Here is a 21,849-nt window from a genome sequence, read left to right as displayed (position 1 = left end):
TTTTGGGTTCATTGTGGACCCTTTCCAAAGATGTTTCTACATGGAACTCGAAAGTGTTCTACCTGGAACTAAAATGTGTTCTACCTGGAACCAAAAAGGGTTATCCTATGGGGATGACCAAAGAACCATTTTGGAACCCTTTTTTTCCAAGAGTGTACTTGTAATTCAAGACAAGAACTGACCATAACCGATTTAGGATACAGCTTAACAATAACAATACTTAATTTTCTCGTCAAGTAAAACACCATTCTCCGCTCTCTCTTTTCTCTCTCTCTATCTCCTTATTTTCAATCTGCGCTGCAATTCAATGAACTAGTAGAGCTTCAGTGACACGAGGGAACAACTACCCTTTCTTTACAGTGAAAGTTGTTTTATTTTGCCAACCCAGGCAAATTAACGTTGGTAGCTTGGTTATATAACCCGTGTTGGTCCCCTCACACACTTAGATTATTTCCCTACACAGCTTTATAATTGCTGCTGCTGGTCGGTGGAACACTGAAATCACGCAAATGAGGCAACAGGCGTGAGGTGCTTCTGTGTGCTGGTCCCCTGGTGCAGCTCTGTGTACAGACTCCCGTGGGTCCCCTGGTGGAGCTCCTTGTGGCAGGGCACCAAGGCAAACACACAGGCAACAGATGGTCTCTGTTGTGTTCCTTCCATCCATTGAGCTGTGGCTGGCTCTGAGCTCAGGCCCGCTGAGAAAGAGAGAGAGAGAGAGAGATTGGATGGAACATGAATTCACTTAGGTAGATCTGTTGGCCATATGTGAAGTGATGTGCAGACTTACGGCCCTACAGATATTTGTTACAGGTTTAGGGTCTGTTTATGAAGGATTTTTATGTGCATTATGCAAACACATGAGCAAGATTCAAATAACTGTATGGTTCAAAAGATTTCCCAAACTTTTTCAACTTCAATCTCTCTTAATACATTACTTCACACAGTTACTCTCCACATGTCCAAAACCCTCAATTAAGTCAGTATATGAACTTTCAAGACACCATGAGTTACAGGGAAAACATATGGCCAGTAAGAGACACAATAACTGAGAATGTCCAGTTGTAGCATATTCAGTACACAACTAGATGGCGCTCACTAACAGAAATGGAGTCTAATGGGCGATGACTAGAGAGGACAGTGGCCTGTTTCCATGACTGATTGAAAAATGCCCTCCATGTAATGGAGGGCATTTTCTTGTTTTGTGTGGTCGGAAAAAGGTCAACAAGCTGATTTCAAACAGAATACATGTCACAATAGAGGCATGCCACAAGATATGCATGCATGTTTAGGAGTATGAAGTACACACAGGTATTATGAGTGAAAAAGTAGGATTAGAAAGGTTATGGATCTATGAAGAGCTTAATGTATAGGATTCGAAGGTTGTTGATTTTTTAATATGGAATAGGCCTCGTGAAAAACATAAAATAGAGTGAATGCTGGAGATAAATATTATAGATCACTTCTACTGACAGGCATTAAGAGAGACCCTGAGGGATTCTGGACACCAATCATGAAGGACTGTTGTTTATCTTTGCCTATTTGAGCTGTTCTTGCCATAATATGGACTTGGTATTTTACCAAATAGGGCTATCTTCTGTATACCACCCCTACCACGTCACAATACAAACTCATTAAGAAGAAAATAAATTCCACAACTTAACTTTTAACAAGGCACAGCTGTTAATTGAAATGCATTCCAGGTGACTACCTCACGAAGCTGGCTGAGAGAATGCAAAGAGTGTACAAAGCAGTCATCACGGCAAAGGGTGGCTACTTTGAAGAATCTCAAATCTAAAATATTTAGATTTGTTTAACACTTTTTTGGTTACAACATGATTCCATATGTGTTATTTCATAGTTTGATGTCTTCACTATTATTCTACAATGTAGAAAATAGTAAAAACAAAGAAGAACCCTTGAATGAGTAGGTGTGTCCAAACTTTTGACTGGTACTGTATAGATATATATATATATTATAACCACACAGCCCACTGGATAATAACCCACTGAACCACAACATGACAGTGTTCAACAACTGCATCCATTCACCGAACTTGTTCTTATTACTGAACTAACACAAACCACTTACAAAAGGAGATAGATGAAAATAGATATTTCATTATGTTATGCAATGTGGGTGTCTGTGTTTGATGTTTCACCAAAGAATATGAGCATTATTTGCGTCAGGGATTGGCCAATTATCTAGTCAGTACACAATGTAATCAGAGCCTCATGATGACAAAGTCAATTGGAGAGAGGTAGGTCTTGTGTTCCGTCTCTCCCCTTTCTTCTTGCACCCTTTTGTCAATACACAATTATCTTCTCTGTTGCCTTTCCCTGTGATAGCGGAGGCCCTGAAATAGCTTTCCGAGGACCTATTTTCTAATTGCAGCAATCTGGAGTCATTTGAAGCATTGATCAAACGTTAGAGGCTTTATATGTTACAGTGCATGGGCAAGGTAGGGTGGAACAGGAGAGAGAGAGACAGGGGAGGTTACAGGTTGCCTCAGTACTAGGTGTTTTGAAATCGGTTTTGAGCAATTGTAGAGGGTGGTGCACTATTGGCTTGTTTGTCTTGTTGTCTTCCTCTAATGTGTGTTAGCTGATGATAGGTAGGATTCCATGTAGTGATGACTGAGTGGACTGTGGCTGTAGATGGTTGGTGGTCATGTTGTTTGTAATTTGCCACTTTGGAGGGATGTAGAAAGCGTATTGCATCATGTGTTGATTGTTGGTCAAGGCTGATGGCTGAACCACCTGTAGTAAATATCTTATAAGTATACTATGGCTCTCTGAAAAGCCCTTCTATTTGAGTTGAAACAATAACAAAGCGTCCTCCCCACAATGAGGGGACGGGGCTGGAGAAATTAAACCACTCTCAAATCCATAGACAAGGACTGACCATCCACGATATTACAATTATAGTTTTAACCATGTTTTGAGGCTATAAAGTGTTTGTTTACGTTTCCTTTGTTTACAAACATTGGAGTAAAACAAGCTTATATTTTGGGTTCTGATGGGCGCACTGATTTTTATTTTATTTCACCTTTATTTAACCAGGTAGGCTAGTTGAGAACAAGTTCTCATTTGCAACTGCGACCTGGCCAAGATAAAGCGTAGCAATTCGACACATACAACAATGCAGAGTTACACATGGAATAAACAAAACATACAGTCAATAATACAGTAGAACAAAAGAAAACAAAAAGTCTATATACAGTGAGTGTAAATGAGGTAAGTTAAGGAAATAAATAGGCCATGGTGGCGAAGTAATTACATTATAGCAATTAAACACTGGAATGGTAGATCGGCAGAAGATGACTGTGCAAGCAGAGATACTGGGGTGCAAAGGAGCAAAATAAATAAATAAATACAGTATGGGGATGAGGTAGGTAGATAGATGGGCTGTTTACAGATGGGCTATGTACAGGTGCAGTGATCTGTGAGCTGCTCTGACAGCTGGTGCTTAAAGCTAGTGAGGGAGATATGAGTCTCCAGCTTCAGAGATTTTTGCAATTCGTTCCAGTCATGGGCAGCAGAGAACTGGAAGGAAAGACGACCAAAGGAGGAATTGGCTTTGGGGGTGACCAGTGAGATATACCTGCTGGAGCGCGTGCTACGAGTGGGTGCTGCTATGGTGACTAGTGAGCTGAGATAAGGCGGGGCTTTACCTAGCAGAGACATGTAGATAACCTGTAGCCAGTGGGTTTGGCGACGAGTATGAAGCGAGGGCCAACCAACGAGAGCGTAAAGGTCGCAATGGTGGGTAGTGTATGGGGCTTTGGTGACAAAACGGATGGCACTGTGATAGACTGCATCCAGTTTGTTGAGTAGAGTGTTGGAGGCTATTTTATAGATGACATCACCGAAGTCGAGGATCGGTAGGTTGGTCAGTTTTACAAGGGTATGTTTGGCAGCATGAGTGAAGGATGCTTTGTTGCGATATAGGAAGCCGATTCTAGATTTAATTTTGGATTGGAGATGCTTAATGTGAGTCTGGAAGTAGAGTTTACAGTCTAACCAGACACCCAGGTATTTGTAGTTGTCCACGTATTCTAAGTCAGAGCCGTCCAGAGTAGTGATTCTGGACGGGCGAGCAGGTGCGGGCAGTAATCAATTGAATAGCATGCATTTAGTTTTACTTGCGTTTAAGAGCAGTTGGAGGACACGGAAGGAGAGTTGTATGGCATTGAAGCTCGTCTGGAGGTTAGTTAACACAGTGTCCAAAGAGGGGCCAGAATGGTGTCGTCTGCGTAGAGGTGGAACAGAGAATCACCAGCAGCAAGAGCGACATCATTGATGTAAACAGAAAAGAGAGTCGGCCCAAGAATTGAACCCTGTGGCACACCCATAGAGACTGCCAGAGGTCTGGACAATAGGCCCTCCGATTTGACACACTGAACTCTATCAGAGAAGTAGTTGGTAAACCAGGCGAGGCAATCATTTGAGAAACCAAGGCTGTCGAGTCTGCCAATAAGAATGTTGTGATTGACAGAGTCGAAAGCCTTGGCCAGATCGATGAATACGGCTACACAGTAATGTCTCTGATATGACGCGCACTGATATGACAGCTGAACTAAGCTCATAAGTTGTGTTCTTCAAGAATCAATGGGTACATACAGCATCATGAATTCATTATGATATTGAATATATGACAAAAAATTTATGTAGCAACTGTAGATTTCCCCTTTAAGGGAGAGTGTAGGTGTTAAATCTGGAGAGATACTGTTATTTAATAAGGCTTGTTTCTCATATTCAAATCAAATCAAACTTTATTTGCCACATGCGCCGAATACAACAAGTGTAGACTTGATGCAACCGGTCAGGATGCTATCGATGGTGCAGCTGTAGAACCTTTTGAGGATCTAGGGACCCATGCCAAATCTTTTCAGTCTCCTGAGGGGGAAAAGGTGTTGTCAGTTGTCTTCACAACTGTCTTGGTATGTTTGGACCATGATAGTTTGTTGGTGATGTGGACACCAAGGAACTTGAAACTCTCGACCCACTCCACTACAGCCCCGTCTATGTTAATGGGGGCCTGTTCGGCCCGCCTTTTCCAGTTGTCCACGATCAGCTTCTTTGTCTTGCTCACATTGTTCTCCTGGCACCACACTGCCAGTTCTCTGACCTCCTCCCTATTGGCCGTCTCATCGTTGTCGGTGATCAGGCCTACCAATGTTGTGTCGTCAACAAACTTAATGATGGTGTTGGAGTTGTGTTTGGCCACACAGTCGTGGTGAACAGGGAATACAGGAGGGGACTAAGTACACACCCCTGAGGGGCCCCAGTGTTAAGGATCAGCATGGCAGACGTGTTGTTGCCTACCCTTACCACCTGGGGTGGACCGTCAGGAAGTCCAGGATCCAGTTGTAGAGGGAGATGTTTAGTCCCAGTGTCCTTAGCTTAGTGATGAGCTTTGTGGGCACTATGATTTTGAACGCTGAGCTGTAGTCAATGAACAGCACTCTCACATAGGTGTTCCTTTTGTCCAGTTGAGAAAGGGCGGTGTGGGGTGCGATTGAGATTGCGTCATCTTTTGGGGCAGTATACGAATTGGAGTGGGTCTAGGGTGTCAGGGAGGATGCTGTTGATGGGAGCCATGACCAGCCTTTCAAAGCACTTCATGGCTACCGATGTGAGTGCCACGAGGCGATAATCATTTAGGCAGGTTACCTTCGCTTTCTTTGGCACAGGGACTATGGTGGTCTGCTTGAAACATGTAGGTATTACAGACTCGGTCAGGGAGAGTTTGAAAATGTCAGTGAAGACACGTGACAGTTGGTCCGCACATGTTTTGAGTACCCGTCCTGGTAATTTGTCTGGCCCAGCGGCTTTGTGAATGTTGACCTGTTTAAAGGTTTTGTTCACATTGGCTACCGAGAGCGTTATCACACAGTCATCCAGAACAGCTGGTGCTCTCGTGCATGCTTCAGTGTTGCTTGCCTCGAAGCGAGCATAAAAGGCATTTAGCTCGTCTGGTAGGCTCGCGTCACTGGGCAGCTTGTGTCTGGATTTCCCTTTGTAGTCCATAATAGTTTTCAAGCCCTGCCACATCCTACGAGCGTCAGAGCTAGTGTAGTAGGATTCAATCTTAATCCTGTATTGACGCTTTGCTTGTTTGACGGTTCGTCTGAGGGCATAGCGGGCTTTCTTAGAAGCGTCCAGATTAGTCTCCCGCTCCTTGAAAGGGGCAGCTCTAGCCTTTAGCTCGATGTGGATGTTGCCTGTAATCCATGGCTTCTGGTTGGGATATGTAAGTACAGTCACTGTGGAGACGATGTCATCGATGCACTTATTGATGAAGTCGATGACAGAGGTGGTGTATTCCTCAATGCCATTGGATGAATCCCGGAACATATTCCAGTCTGTGCTAGAAAAACAGTCCTGTAGTGTAGCCTCCACGTCATCTGACCACTTCCGTATTGAGCGAGTCACTGATACTTCTTGCTTTCGTTTTTGCTTGTAAGCAGGAATCAGGAGGATAGAATTATGGTCAGATTTGCCAAATGGAGGGCAGGGGAGAGCTTTGTATGCATCTCTTTGTGTGGAGTAAAGGTGGTCTAGGATTATTTCCCCCCTGGTTGCACATGTGACATGCTAGTAAAAATTTGGTTTGCCTGCATTAAAGTCCCAGGCCACTAGGAGCGCCGCTTCTGGGTGAGCATTTTCTTCTTTGCTTATGGCTTTACAGAGTTGGTTGAGCGCGGTCTTAGTGCCAGCTTCGTTTTGTGGTGGTAAATAAACGGCTACAAATAATAATGATGAGAACTCTCTATTTTTTTACATAGCTAATAACTCCCTATTTGTCTGATGGCTATGGAATCCTGATCTGTTCACCGGACGTGCTACCTGTCCCAGACATTCTGTTTTCAACTCTCTAGAGACAGCCGGATTGGTAGAGATACTCTTAATGATCGGCTATGAAAAGCCAACTGACATTTACTCCTGAGGTGCTGACTTGCTGCACCCTCGACAACTACTGTCATTATTATTATTTGACCCTGCTGGTCATTTATGAACATTTGAACATCCTGACCATGTTCTGTTATAATCTCCACCCGGCACAGCCAGAAGAGGACTGGCCACCCCACATAGCCTGGTTCCTCTCTAGGTTTCTTCCTAGGTTTTGGCATTTCTAGGGGGTTTTTCCTAGCCACCGTGCTTCTACACCTGCATTGCTGGGTTTCTGTACAGCACTTTGAGATATCAGCTGATGTACGAAGGGCTATATAAATACATTTGATTTGATTTGATTGTTGTTCTGAATGGGCTTCCATACAGTTTTACTTCCTCCTAACAGGAGTAAAGACATACACTTCATGTAATTTCTTGCCTTGTGTAGATTTTTGTGATATGAGGCACTCATACCGGATAAAACATGTTCTTATATGGCACTTCTGGACAGAGCAGTACCATTCCTTCCAGAAAGCTCTTAACAGCTATTTTTCACATCCATTATCCTCCAAAGCTAATGGCGTAAAAGGAAAGTTGTTACTACACGGCCTTATTCACTCTCAGACACAGAAAACAGCTTTTGCAACATGACACCTGAGTACAAGTCCTGTGTTAATGTTGGATGTTTTTCCCCTCCAAACACCTAGCTAGATATTGGATCGCTTTTTCCACACTCTCCGAACACCTAGGCCCTTTCCTGGCCCTGGAGAGAGCCGAGGTGTTTTCTTCAACCAGCCACAAAATAATGTGCCTCAGCCAATCATAGTCTGGACCGAACCAATTCATCTGACTGTGGAGGTGAGATATTTGGGGGAAATAGGTGGTTTAGTTCCTTGCTGAAGTAAGTAAACTAAAGCCAGTTGACAACTCACACTGCAGAAATTACTAAATTAGAGCTGTTCATTGGCCGAGAGGTTGAGACACCTGTGGCTTCATTAAGGGTATGAGTTAGTGTTCACCTCATTGGGAAATTCACCCCCCGATAATTGGTTTGGGGTGAACGTGTGTGCTCGCTTGTGTGTCCTCAGATTCTAGAAGGAAGATTGGTGGGATGAATAGTCAATGAATGGAATGTCTCCTATGAATATATTAACTGAATATTCATTTAACATTTTTACTCATCTGAAAAAATATTTCAATGTCACAGCTGTATGAGAAATTAAGTCTATTAAAACAGGCCTGTGCAGCACTAGCCACCTGTGTGTAATGGCACTATTGGGTCACAAAAAATTCAAAGGGCCCTGGGGTTTGAAATTAGGAATATTTTTGCATGAGAAACTGTTTCCAACAAGGACACAGGCAGGAAATATTTCCATCATCTCAAGGGGTAAGTAAATGTCACTGTAAATGAATGTTTGCCAAGTTCAAGTCTTCCCCTTTTAAAAAGGGCTTTTGGATATCCGAATACTTGGCACTTTTAGTTTTTCCCTTCCTAGCTTCCATTGCTATAGACATGGTGGTTATCAGCATTATTGAACTCAGTCTTTCTCTCTCTCTCTCTCTTTCTGAGTCTCTCTCTTTCTTTCTGACTCTCTCTCTCTCTTTCTGAGTCTCTGAGTCGCGCTCTCTCTCTCTGAGTACCATTCTCTCTCTCGCTCTCTTTCTTGGTCGCTCTCTCACTGGGTCTCTCTCTCTCTCTCTGAGTCGCTCTCTACCTCTGGGTCGCTCTCTCTCTCTCTCTTTCTGGGTCTCACTCTCGCTCTCTGAGTCGCTCGCTCTCTCTCTCTGGGCCGCTCTCTCTCTCTCTGTGTCGCTCTTTCGCTGGGTCTCTCTCTCTCTTTCTCTCTGAGTCGCTCTCTCTCTGAGTCGCTCTCTCTCTCTCTCTGAGTCGCTCTCTCTCTCTGAGCCTCTTGCTCGCTCTCTCTGAGCCTCTCGCTCGCTCTCTCTCTCTGAGCCTCTCGCTCGCTCTCTCTGTCGCTCGCTCTCTCTCTGTCTCTCTAAGTCTGTCTCACTCTCTCTGAGTTTCTCTGTCTGAGTCTCTCTCTCTCTATCTTTCTGAGTCTCTATCACTTTCTCTCTCTCTTTCTGAGTCTCTCTCTCTCTTTCTGAGTCTCTCTCTCTCTCTCTTTCTGAGTCTCTCTCTCTCTCTCTTTCTGAGTCTCTCTCTCTCTTTCTGAGTATCTCTCTCTCTCTTTCTGAGTCTCTCTCTCTCTCTCTCTTTCTGAGTCTCTCTCTCTCTCTCTCTCTTTCTGAGTCTCTCTCTCTCTCTCTTTCTGAGTCTCTCTCTCTCTTTCTGAGTCTCTCTCTCTCTCTCTCTCTCTCTCTCTCTCTCTCTGAGTCTCCCTCTCTCTCTCTCTGAGTCTCTCTCTCTCTCTTTCTGAGTGTCTCTCTGAGTCTCTCTCTCTCTCTCTTTCTGAGTCTCTCTCTCTCTCTCTTTCTGAGTCTCTCTCTCTCTCTCTTCTCTCTCTTTCTGAGTCTCTCTCTCTCTCTCTTTCTGAGTCTCTCTCTCTCTCTCTTTGAGTCTCTCTCTCTCTTTTCTGAGTCTCTCTCTCTTTCTGAGTCTCTCTCTCTTTCTGAGTGTCTCTCTCTCTCTCTCTTTCTGAGTCTCTCTCTCTCTTTCTGAGTCTCTCTCTCTCTCTCTCTCTCTCTCTCTCTGAGTCTCTCTCTCTCTCTCTGAGTCTCTCTCTCTCTCTTTTCTGAGTCTCTCTCTCTCTTTCTGAGTCTCTCTCTCTCTCTCTTTCTGAGTCTCTCTCTCTCTCTCTCTGAGTCTCCCTCTCTCTCTCTCTGAGTCTCTCTCTCTCTCTTTCTGAGTCTCTCTCTCTCTCTCTTTCTGAGTCTCTCTCTCTCTCTCTTCTGAGTCTCTCTCTCTCTCTCTTTCTGAGTCTCTCTCTCTCTCTTCTGAGTCTCTCTCTCTTTCTGAGTCTCTCTCTCTTTCTGAGTGTCTCTCTCTCTCTCTCTCTCTGAGTCTCCCTCTCTCTCTCTGAGTCTCCCTCTCTCTCTCTCTGAGTCTCTCTCTCTCTCTCTCTTTCTGAGTGTTCTCTCTCTCTCTCTTTCTGAGTCTCTCTCTCTTCTGAGTCTCTCTCTCTCTCTCTTTTCTGAGTCTCTCTCTCTCTCTCTTTCTGAGTCTCTCTCTCTCTCTTTTCTGAGTCTCTCTCTCTTTTCTGAGTCTCTCTCTCTCTCTGAGTCTCTCTCTCTCTTTCTGAGTCTCTCTCTCTCTCTCTCTCTTTCTGAGTCTCTCTCTCTCTCTCTCTGAGTCTCTCTCTCTTTCTGAGTCTCTCTCTCTCTTTCTGAGTCTCTCTCTCTCTCTTTTCTGAGTCTCTCTCTCTCTCTTTCTGAGTCTCTCTCTCTCTCTCTCTTTCTGAGTCTCTCTCTCTCTTTCTGAGTCTCTCTCTCTCTCTCTCTGAGTCTCTCTCTCTCTCTCTCTTTCTGAGTCTCTCTCTCTCTCTTTCTGAGTCTCTCTCTCTCTCTCTTTCTGAGTCTCTCTCTCTCTCTCTCTTTCTGAGTCTCTCTCTCTCTCTCTTTCTGAGTCTCTCTCTCTCTCTTTCTGAGTCTCTCTCTCTCTCACTCTTTCTGAGTCTCTCTCTCTCTTTCTGAGTCTCTCTCTCTGTCTCTCTTTCTGAGTGTCTCTCTCTCTCTCTTTCTGAGTCTCTCTCTCTCTCTGGTCTCTCTCTCTCTGGTCTCTCTCTTTCTGAGTCTCTCTCTCTCTCTCTTTCTGAGTCTCTCTCTCTCTCTCTTTCTGAGTCTCTCTCTCTCTTTCTGAGTCTCTCTCTCTCTCTCTCTCTTTCTGAGTCTCTCTCTCTCTCTCTCTCTTTCTGAGTCTCTCTCTCTCTCTCTCTTTCTGAGTCTGTCTCTCTGGGTCTCTGGACTAATTTCCTTCTAAAAGTGTTCATTTTTTGTCACAATTCTTTACTCTAATTCTGCAGCTTAACGTAACTGACGACAGAACAGTGTGTTGACTGTTAATAATGTCAATGCTTGTCCTTTTGGCTTCTGTTGGTGGGATACAAGATTTGGTAAAACTGTGAAGTTAGTAAATTTAGTATATGAGCAACTAACGCAGAAATAGAGCTGAAAATATTACAATCCTCTAAAAAAATTCTATGTCATCTCTACAAAACATCTCCAGTTCAATTGTTTTCACCTATTGAATATAATGGCATAAGAGACACTAACCAAGGTCTTAAACGTACAAGTACCTTTCATATAGTTGTTTGCGGCTCCAAATGATCACAATGGCGATTCGATGGTAGACCTATCACAGTATTGGAATGCTTTCTTTTATATAGCAGAGACCTTTATTCAAGACCACTACAATGCCACATATTTTCTTTATCCTGACCTTTGTTCCATCAGCCCAGCGGTATGGATTCTATTTCTATGCTGGAGCCATTCAATTGCTCCTCTTGGTGAGCTCCACTATCAAGGACAGACATCATGTTCTATCAGCAGCAGTTTGCACACAAATGCAGAAGCTGTTGCTTTCTTGCGCCTCACTGTTAGCCACACATAAAGGTGTGAAATTACTTCTGCTTTAGTCAAATGTTCACTCAGTCATGCATTGAAGTTAGGATTCGTACTGAAGCTGTTGAGGAAAAAAGTGTTTTTCTGTTTTGTGTGTGTGGATGGGGGGGGGTGTCGGATTGTCTTTGATTAATCAGGTGGTTTGCTGAGAAGATTAACACGTTATATTTACTCAGTAGTCCACCCAAACCAATGTTCCTTATTATATTGTTCATTCTTTTTTATATTCTCTTTTTTTTTTGGGGGGGGTTGTCTTCATTTGTGTATCCCCCTTATTTATCAAGGTAGGTTGTGTAGGACACATGCTCCTTTGTCTTAGCCATTTGAAATATAGTACCCCTGCGGATATATTGAGGCGGTAATAGATCAGCAGCAAGAGGTTTAAACAAAGATGGCTACACTTATAGATGAGGTGGTGGGTTACTTCCCTTCCCTCCCCCTGGGCCCAATTACTTCTGTTTATCGCCTTGAGATTCTGTTCACTTCATAGGGTGCACAGGGTCAGCAGTTTTATCTGGTTACAGTATTTCTGAGTGTGTCCTCTTTTTGGCTATTAACAATTGATAGGCCTACTTTATTTCAGTATATCCGTTTTATTCTACTGTCAATTAAATGTACTTTAGTACTAAATCGTAAAATTAGATTATGACTTGAAAATAATTGCCACAGGCCAACATTTTTACTATAAAGACATTTTTTCCTTGTGCTTTATTCTAGTGTGCACAGAGCACTCACAAATTGTAATATTGATGTTTCATTAATATTATTTCTCAAAGAGATTGCACTTCCAAATATACAATTTACACCATGGTATTTTCAAAATAAATAAAAGGTGACATAAAAAATATACTACAAATCATTTGAAAATGTGATAACATCTATAACAAATTATTGTAATTTTTTCAGAAATATACTGTGTTTGCAACTCTTGCAGAAGCTTCAGAAATGTAGCACTCTTTTTGTGCCTGAGTCGACACAAAAAAACTTTATTGCATGCTGTAGTAGCTACCTGCTGAGGCCTCTGGACGCTGTTGTGGGTCAGCTGTAGAAACACGTTCAGGTCATTTGAAGCCCAACGGAATGCAGTGTAGCGCAACTGGGGCCCTGCGGCGAACCCGACACACGCCACTGCGCATACATATCCATATATTTCTGGCGCATAAATATACATATATTGCTGGTCTAGAGCTGGAAAACTAGAAATCTAAAAAATTATTCTGAAATGTATTGCAGGGCTTTGTTTTCGTTATTGTGACAGACTGTTATTTCCTTCCATTATTGATTGCGGCTAGAGGGGATTTCTTAATTTTCCCAAATCAAATTTGAGAGGAATGTTATAACCTAGGCCTCTTGTATTTTTCATGCCCAAAATATCACAAATATATTTGTATTAATTTAGAAATGAATTATTGAAATGTATTATTCTTAGTAGGATTATGTTCAAATGTTGGGAGAAGGTCCATTTAATTGACACAAAATAATCTACCGTGTACACATGATTAGGAAAGATGCATTTTTTCCCGCCGTTTGGACACCTGACCTCAGGTGGGTTTTTGGTCGACTCCACAGCTCTCCACAACGAATGTTTCTGCTTTTTAGTGAACACCGCAGCAAATAAAGCTACCAAGATGCAGTCTTTCCAAGATGTAAATTTATGTAGTTCTATACGAAGACAAGTGAGAGGCGCTGTAGGGCTCTGTAGAAAGCCAAAGCAAAAGGGGAGGAGCGGTATCGGAGAGTAAAGTAGCCACACCGTGTGTCTGTCCCACCAGGCATTCGCTCGAATCTAACCAACCGACGCTGAGTAGGGATCGGATAAAGACGCGTTCTGTGGCATCTGCCAAAACTCCCGACCACTCCGCTCACAATTGTCAACGGAGAGACAGTAGCCCGCAAACAGCGGACACCTGACAGGCAACTGAAGGGCTAAAGCAAGAGGCAACATAATACATTTAGCTGTAAAATGCAACAGTCTTTGTTGGATTAAAACATCATTCAAAGATAAGCGTCGTATAGGCAGCGAAACAAGGACGAACGCCGGCGCTGAAGCTCAACTGCGACTAGGGAGGTAAGGATAAACTGCGTGTCAGGGCACGAAAGACTATAGGCCTACTTTATGCATTTTTTATGTGGTCCGTGTCAGGCTGAGTTTAGGCTACGCTTTACGCAGGACCTGTCTCATTATGAGAATGTCCCGTGCTTTGCCTGAATGTGTGTGAAGGTTAATCTGTGCCACCCCTTGCTGAGCTAAATAATCTAAGCAAATGGGCGCTGCGGCTCTCATGTTGTGCGATCCCTTCTAGCCATGACCCTCTGCTAGAGAACTTCCTGCTAGGGTTTATAACTGGGGTCAGTGTGACATTGTTGTTGGCTGGGGCATGGGCTGGATGTGATTTTTTTTTTTAAACATTTTTTTTAAACAATTGAACTCTTAGGTATTGTCGGAATAATAGAAAGCCCAAGCTAGGTCCATGTTGAAGTGGTAGATACGGTTCTGAACCCTAGATTCTGGTTCTGAGAATGGCAACAGCTAGAACGAGTATTGTTACCTTTATGGATTATTCTTGCCTAACCTAAATTAGCAGGCGTAAAAGATGCGCCTGAGCAGCGCGGTTCTTTCTTTCAGGTCCTGATGATATAATAACAAATGTCCAGGGAGGTTCTCTTCTACACGGTTCAACCAATCCAGTAAATGTGGAGGAGGAGTTAAGAGAGTGCGGCCTTGTTAACGTCCAAAAGCAGAAGTCAGGTCACAGGCTCTTCTTCCATTTCCCCAATAAAAAGGATGGGGTTATTTTTCCCCAAGAGTTCTTGTGCACATCCTCTCCTGTTCACCCTGGGGGTAGACATGACATACTAAATGGGAAACAGATTTACTTTTACTATGATATTGTATGTGTTCATTTGCAGGTGTCCATCATCCATTTCATATGATAAATTGCAATTTGGTATGGCAAATGTTAGCTAGGTGGCTAACATTACCTCAGTTTGGGGTTAAGATTTGGGTTAGGGGAAGGGTTAGCCAACATGGTAGTTAAGTAGTTGCAAAGTAGCTAAAAATAAGTAGTTGCTAATTAACAAAAATTATAAAGTTGAATGATGTGAACAAATAACCTTTGATTTGCATCCTCCCCAACTAAACTACCTCCTTTTCTTTTTGGCTTAAGTAACCTTCTGTCTTATTTAACCATAACAAACTTAACATATACGAATTTGAATGTCAGATTTACATTTACTATGTTACGTCTAGTCTTTGAGGTCAGGCTGGTCTCTCAGTTGCAGTCACTAGCAGCATTATGTTTGCTATGTAGCAAGGCCATGTATTACAATACTGTCTGAGATACTGAATAGATACAAAACCCATCACCAGGCTCGTCCACTATGTAGGCTAAACAATGCTGTGTATCCTCATTTACATTATACAGTTGGTGTATATTAGTCTCTCTGTATATATTAGAGATGGATATTGATGCTTCACAGAAGTAATCCCTGCACAATCTCTTCACAGCACACTGCCAGCAGTAGCCTAATTCATTAGCCCAAATGTGCATGGACCATTGAAAGCATGTTACAAGATAACTCTTAAGATGCCAAGCAGCATTTTGGACAACCATTGTTTATGAAACTGACTGAAAGATAAAGTACACTAGTTGGCTGTTGATGTGGTATACATTAACATACTGACACCTGCAACTAAACTTTATTATAACCCATGTACTATAGCAGTAACACACCAGTACTGAACTGCATGTGCATTGAAAAACAAACATCAGTATTTTATTTCTTACCCTTCAACTCACAATCTACTCAGAAACAGACCTAGCTGTTCATCAAACACAAATGCACTATATTAGCAACATATAGTGTGTTGCTAGTCTCCTATACATTCTGAGGTGGACGTAACCAGGTCAGTATTGTAAAAGGCAATTGTTCTCAATGACTGAAAGCCCACTTCTCAGGTGTTTATTAAGGTACGGGGTGGGGTGTTAAGGTAGGATATGGTAGAGTGGGACACTCCCATGGTCAACATTACATTGGTAAAGCTAGCATGTAATGTGAATCAAGCCTGGGATTAAGGGCTTTTATAGCAGTCATCTCAGAAGAGGCAGGGGGGATCTGGAGTCGATGAGGTGAGACAATGCATTTGTCTCAGAGCTGTGCTCATTTAACAGGGGCTTCTCACCTCAGTTTAATATAGGGGCAGGATTGGCACTACATATTTACAATAACTAGCCTTTATGAAGGGGGAGGGCTGTGGTGGCAGAAAAGTAAGGGTGTGTGTGGGTATATGTTGGTAATTGAATCTTTTCAGGTTAATCCAGTAAGTGTGTCTGCCTCTCTGCAGTGAAACATACATCACCATCAGGGAATTCTTAAAGTGTGTTGGGAATGCCTAGTTTAAATCTACTATATGATCTCTGAGACAGGGGCTCGTATTGGCTCTGTGTTGGTTAGATTTTGGTCTCTGACAGAGTTGGGCTGGTTGAACTTCTGTAGGACCTCGGATGAAACGCAGGCAGGTAATTCATGTGCAGTTTTTTCAGTTTGTTATACTAATACACTTGCAATTGTAGGGCCTGTCATGGCATGGTATGTCCCTGCCAAAAAGTGTTACAATGGAGTTCGATAAACTATTAGCGTCCGTTGCTATATCAATGTGTGATGACCTAAATGACATTCTTTTCATCCCCGCTATGCAAAGAGATCTGATTTCTGCGACAATTTAGCTTTTTAAACAAGTTGTTAAGCTAATGAGATGACAACATTACTTCAAACTACTTTTGGGTACCTTGTTAACATTTCAACAACATGAAATCGATGTCTTAAACATTGCTAGTTTAAGAAATAGCAAAGAAAATGTGTAATCTGCTTGACATGTTACCTTACAGATCAAAGTCAGCTAATTTCCACTCCATTCATATGCAAATGTTTATAATTCATACAATGGCTTGTCTAGCTGGCATGGAATGGACGGGGCACAATTATTGTTCTCTTTAGGGTTCCTTCGGAAAGTATTCAGACCCCTTGACTTTTTCCCGATTTTGTTATGTTACAGCCTTCTACTAAAATGTATTAAATCATTTTCCCTCCCCTCATCAATCTATAAACAATACCCCATAATGACAAAGGAAAAACAGTTAAAAAAAATAAAAACCGGCAATTGTATTACAAATAAACTTAAATATCACATTTGCATAAGCATTCAGACCCTTTACTCAGTACTTTGTTGAAGCACCTTGGCAGTGACTACAGTATCGTGTCTTCTTGGGTATGACGCTACAAGCTTGGCACACCTGTATTTGGGGAGTTTCTCCCATTCTTCTCTGCAGATCTTCTCAAGCTCTGTCAGATTAGATGGGGAGTGTTGCTGCACAGCTATTTTCAGGTCTCTCCAGGGATGTTCGCTCCGGTTCAATTCCGGGCTCTGGCTGGGCCCCTCAAGGACATTCAGAGACTTGTCCTGAAGCCACTCCTGCATTGTCTTGGCTGTGTGCTTAGGGTCGTTGTCCTATTGGAAGGTGAACATTCGCTCCAGTCTGAGGTCCTGAGCAGGTTTTCATCAAGGATCTCTGTACTTTGCTCTGTTCATCTTTGCCTCAATCCTGACTAGTCTCCCAGTCCCTGCCGCTAAAAAAAACATCACCACAACATGCTGCTACCACCATACTTCACCATAGGGATGGTGTCGCTTGGCATTCTGGCCAAAGAGTTCAATCTTGGTTTCATCAGACCAGAGAATCTTGTTTCTCATGGTCTGAGAGTCCATTGGGTGCCTTTTGGCAAACTTCAAGCGGGCTGTCATGTGCCTTTTACTGAGAGGTGGCTTCTGTCTGGCCACTCTACCATAAAGGCCTGATTGGTGGAGTGCTGCAGAGATGGTTGTCCTTCTGGAAATTTCTCCCATCTACACAGAGAAACTCTAGCGCTCTGTCAGTGACCATCGGATTCTTGGTCACCTTCCTGACCTAGGCCCTTCTTCCCTGATTGCTCAGTATGGCCCTGCAGAATCTTTTTTTTTTTTTTGTACCCTTCCCCAGATTTGTGCCTTCGACACAATCCTGTCTAGGAGCTCTACGGACAATTCCTTCAACCTCATGGCTTGTTTTTTTTTTGTCTGACATACACTGTCAACTGTGGGACCTTATTTAGACAGGCGTGTGTGTGTGTGCCTTTCCAAATCATGTCCAATCAAGTTGTAGAAACATCTCAAGGATTATCAATAGAAACAGGATGCTGAATGGCGCAGCGGTCTATGGCACTGCACCTCAGTGCTAGAGGCATCAGTACAGACCCTGGTTCAATTCCAGGCTGTTTCACAACCGGCCGTGATTGTGAGTCCTATAGGGTGACGCACAATTGGCCCAGCGTCGTTATGGTTTGGCTAGGGTAGAACGTCATTGAAACTAAGAATTTGTTCTTAACTGACTTGCCTAGTTAAATAAATAAAATCCATTGAGTCTCATAGCAAAGGTTCTGAATATTTATGTAAATACGTTTTTTTCTTTCTTTGGGGTATTGTGTATAGATTGCTGAGTTAATTTTTTTTTTTTTATCTGTTTTAGAATAAGGCTGTAAAGTGGAAAAAGTCAAGGGGTCTGAATATTTTCAGAAGGCTCTGCATCTCTTTTAATGTGTGTTAAAAAAAAAAAATGTTTTTGTTGAGAACATTGACTCTTCCACGAGAGACCTGGTCCGATAGCAGCAGGAGGGAACAATGTTTCAGACAACAATTTATGTACACCATCACAACATTAAACAAAACTATAGAAACACATACAGTACAACAATTACGTATTACTTTAAAAAAAAAAAACACGAATGTCAAACTCCACCAATGTGACTAGATCACATTTTAAAATGTTCAGGAGAGAATTCCTGGACTACAGAGCTGAGTAATTAAAACTATTTCTACAATGACCTGTTCTAATTTTTGGTACTGTTCAAAGCAAATGAGAATGGGACCATAATTTATATTTATTTACTGATTTGATTAAAAAAATAGCAGATAAAGTAGCAGTTTACCTAGTGTGGCCTTACAAATCAGTGTATACCAGTGTTTTAAGTCTACGCAAGGTCAATGACAACCAGGCAACGGCGCTGTTGAGATCAATGATGTGTGAGACGTTTTTGATTGGTAATGAACATGAGGGCCTCATGATATACTGAATCAAGTGCTCTCAGGGTTGTGTGCGTAAAACATCACAAAAATCTAAAACTGCCAGTACTGTACATTGTACCCGCTCCTTCCTGGCCTCCAGTGAAAAACAAGCCTTATGCCAGTAATAAAAACCTATTTTCAGCTTGAGCTTCCTTATCAAGTTCTCTACATGCACAGTGAAGCTCCGCTTGTCATCAACCCACACACCCAAATATTTATACACGTTAACTTGCTCTATAGTATGTCCAGCCAATGTAGCAATGACATGATTAGTAACCGGCCTGGCATTTGAAAATGCCATGCATTTTGTTTTACCTGAATTCAGAACCAACTTCATACAGATTCTGTTGTATGATATTAAATGCTCTTTTGGGTATTTTAAAAGCTAAAGATGTATCTATTTTAGTTCCTAGTATACAACAATTAATCATTTGAAACGAACATATGTTCAAGGGATACATTTACAACAATGAACACCTTGTGAAACCTTGCAATATTTAAGATTCCTTTATTAAACTTTTATATTTTTTTGGTACAGGTGTGTCAATTTATTTTAGCTGTTTCTTTGTACTCACATGGCAATCAGACAGAATCATGGTGGAATAGAGAAGTGGGTGGGAGTAATGTTAAAGGGAACAGGGTAGGCAAAAGACAAGCAATTACATCTTAATCAGGTATAAATATACAATACTTATTTTCCACCATAATTTGCAAATAAATTCATTAAAAATCCTACAATGTGATTTTCTGGATTTTTTTTCCTCATTTTGTCTGTCATAGTTGAAGTGTACCTATGATGAAAATGACAGGCCTCATCTTTTTAAGTGGGAGAACTTGCACAATTGGTGGCTGACTAAATACTTTTTTGCCCCACTGTACCTGGTAGTGGAGGTTACTTAACGTGACCCAGTAGTCAATCTCAAGGCTAACCATGTGAAGAAACCCCTGTGCCAGTGTGGGTACTGCTGACAGCATGGTGATGGCACCCACCATGAGGAGGCCTTCCACTCCAGGATGCTACACCTGTAAATGAGCTTGCACATGATCATTTGTAAGATTGTCTAACCAGAAGTGTGACGGAGGTAGATGGCCTTACCCACCCGTTGGACACTAGTGACGAGAACCTCAACGGTGTCCAGTGCCTGGACTTACCTGTCCCTGTTAGTCTGACACATGCGACCTGTGAGAGAATGGATTAGTGGACACCTGCTCTGCGAACATCTCATTCCAAAATCATGGGTATTAACTTCTAATGGGCAGAATTATCAATATTTAACTTTCATAAAATCAGAAGTGTATTACATCAACATAAAGCTTAACTTCTTCTTAATCCAGCCACTGTGTCAGATTTCAAAAAGGCTTTACGGCGAAAGCACACCATGCAATTACCTGAAGACAGCACCCCGCATACAAGACCATGAAAAACATGTTTCAACCAGGCAGGTGCGACACAAGTCAGAAATGGCGATGTAAAAAATGCCTTACCTTTGATCATCTTCTGTTGTCACTCCAAAAGGTCCCAGTTACATCACAAATGGTCCTTTTGTTTGATAATGTCCTTTTATATCCATAACTCAGTTTAGCTGGCGCGCTTCAGTCAATAATCCACCCAGTTTCCCTCCATCGGAATGCATACATAATGAATCCCAAACGTTACTAATAAACTTTTCCAAACAACGTTTATAATCTAGGTACCCTAATACGTAAATAAACGATCACATTTAAGGCGAAGAATCGTTAGTCTTTACCGGAGAAAAATACCAAAGAACGCACTCTCATTCATGCGCTTTTAATAGTGACAGCCATTAAATAGTGGTAGGCATAATTTTTTTCTTCTAAAAATAAACAAACTGGGATGTTTTGTCCTCAGGGTTTTTCCTGCCATATCAGTTCTGTTATAATCACATACATTATTTTAACAGTTTTAGAAACTTTAGAGTTTTATATCCAAATCTACCATATGCATATCCTAGCTTCTGGGCCTGAGTAACAGGCAGTTTACTTTGGGCACCTTTTCATCTGGATGTGAAAATACTGCCCCCTACCCACGAGAGGTTAGTGTTGCGTTGGTCCTCCTGTTGCTGCTATAACAGCCTCCACTCTCCTGGGAAGGCTTTCCACTAGATGTTGGAACATTCCTGCAGGGACTTGGGGTTTAGGTCAGGGCTCTGCAGGCCAGTCAATTTATTTCATACAGATCTCAACCAACCAATTCTGTATGGACCTCACTTTGTGCATGGGGGCATTGTCATGCTGAAACAGGAAAGGGCCCTCCCCAAACTGTTGTCACAAAGTTAGAAACAGAACCATCTAGAATGTCATTGTATGCTGCGGCATTAACATTTCCCTTAACTGGAACTAAGGAGCCTAAACCATGAAAACAGCCCCAGACCATTATTCCTCCACCAAACTTTACAGTTGGTGCTATGCATTGGCGCAGGTAAAGTTTTCGTGGCATTGGCCAAACACAGATTAGTCTGTCGGACTGCCAGATGGTGAAGCGTGATTCCTCACTCCAGAGAACACATTTCCACTGCTCCAGAGTTCAATGGCGGCGAGCTTTACAGTATTCCAACAAGATGAGTAGGCCTAACTAACAGCAAAAGCACTAGCCTATGTCAATCTACTATCCTGCATAGTACAAAAGTTGACCTATTCTGTGCAAGAAATAAATATTCCAAACATAGTTGTGGGATGTGATAGATCCTAAATTAATAAAACCACTTGCATAAACTTTTTAAGCAATGAGCCTGACACAGCACATGAGAACGTTTAGCTTAAAATGTTGATGACAAACTATTAGGCTATTTCTAAACATTATAAGCACAGCAATGCGCACACTGTAGTAGGCTATAAGCACGAACGTTTCATTAGCAGGAAAACACCATTCTCAAAAGTGACCACATGCGATTTGTATGTAATGCTTTTATTATGAAGGTGCATTTTTATGGTGAAAAATTATCTTCCCCAAACTTGAAACTCAAGCGCTGCGTATGTATGCCAGTTAGGCTCTACAACGGTTGTAAAGCGGATTAAATGTGCTTAATTTTAAGAAGTTATTCGGACACTTTAGTTGTGATACAAACCTTATCAAAACCTATAGGCTAGGCTACATGAGGTGTGCGACTATAATTTGAGAAAGTTGCACAAAAAAGCATGCGCTGTTTGCCTTAAGCTAGGCATCATTCACAAGTGATAGGCTAATATTGCCACCCATCACACTATTCTTGATTTAATCTGGTCTTTACATATACTAAATAATATGTGAGAATTGA

At 42.1% G+C, this 21,849-nt stretch overlaps 1 protein-coding gene across 1 annotated transcript in view; it reads left to right on the top strand.

Annotated features, from left to right (window-relative positions):
- The first annotated feature begins 13,165 nt into the window (after window positions 1-13,165).
- The window catches only part of LOC121839982 (kelch-like protein 29), a 157,889-nt gene continuing 149,205 nt past the window's right edge, over window positions 13,166-21,849 (top strand). The window contains exon 1 of the mRNA XM_042300891.1: window positions 13,166-13,483. The gene's annotated coding sequence lies outside the window, so the exon portion shown is untranslated. The remainder of the gene's footprint in view (window positions 13,484-21,849) is intronic.

Source organism: Oncorhynchus tshawytscha, linkage group LG18 (assembly GCF_018296145.1).
Source record: "Oncorhynchus tshawytscha isolate Ot180627B linkage group LG18, Otsh_v2.0, whole genome shotgun sequence".
In the NCBI taxonomy this organism is placed as follows: Eukaryota; Metazoa; Chordata; class Actinopteri; order Salmoniformes; family Salmonidae; genus Oncorhynchus; species Oncorhynchus tshawytscha.
Note: the sequence above shows the minus strand (reverse complement) of the source record. Positions and strands in the feature narration are given on the sequence as shown.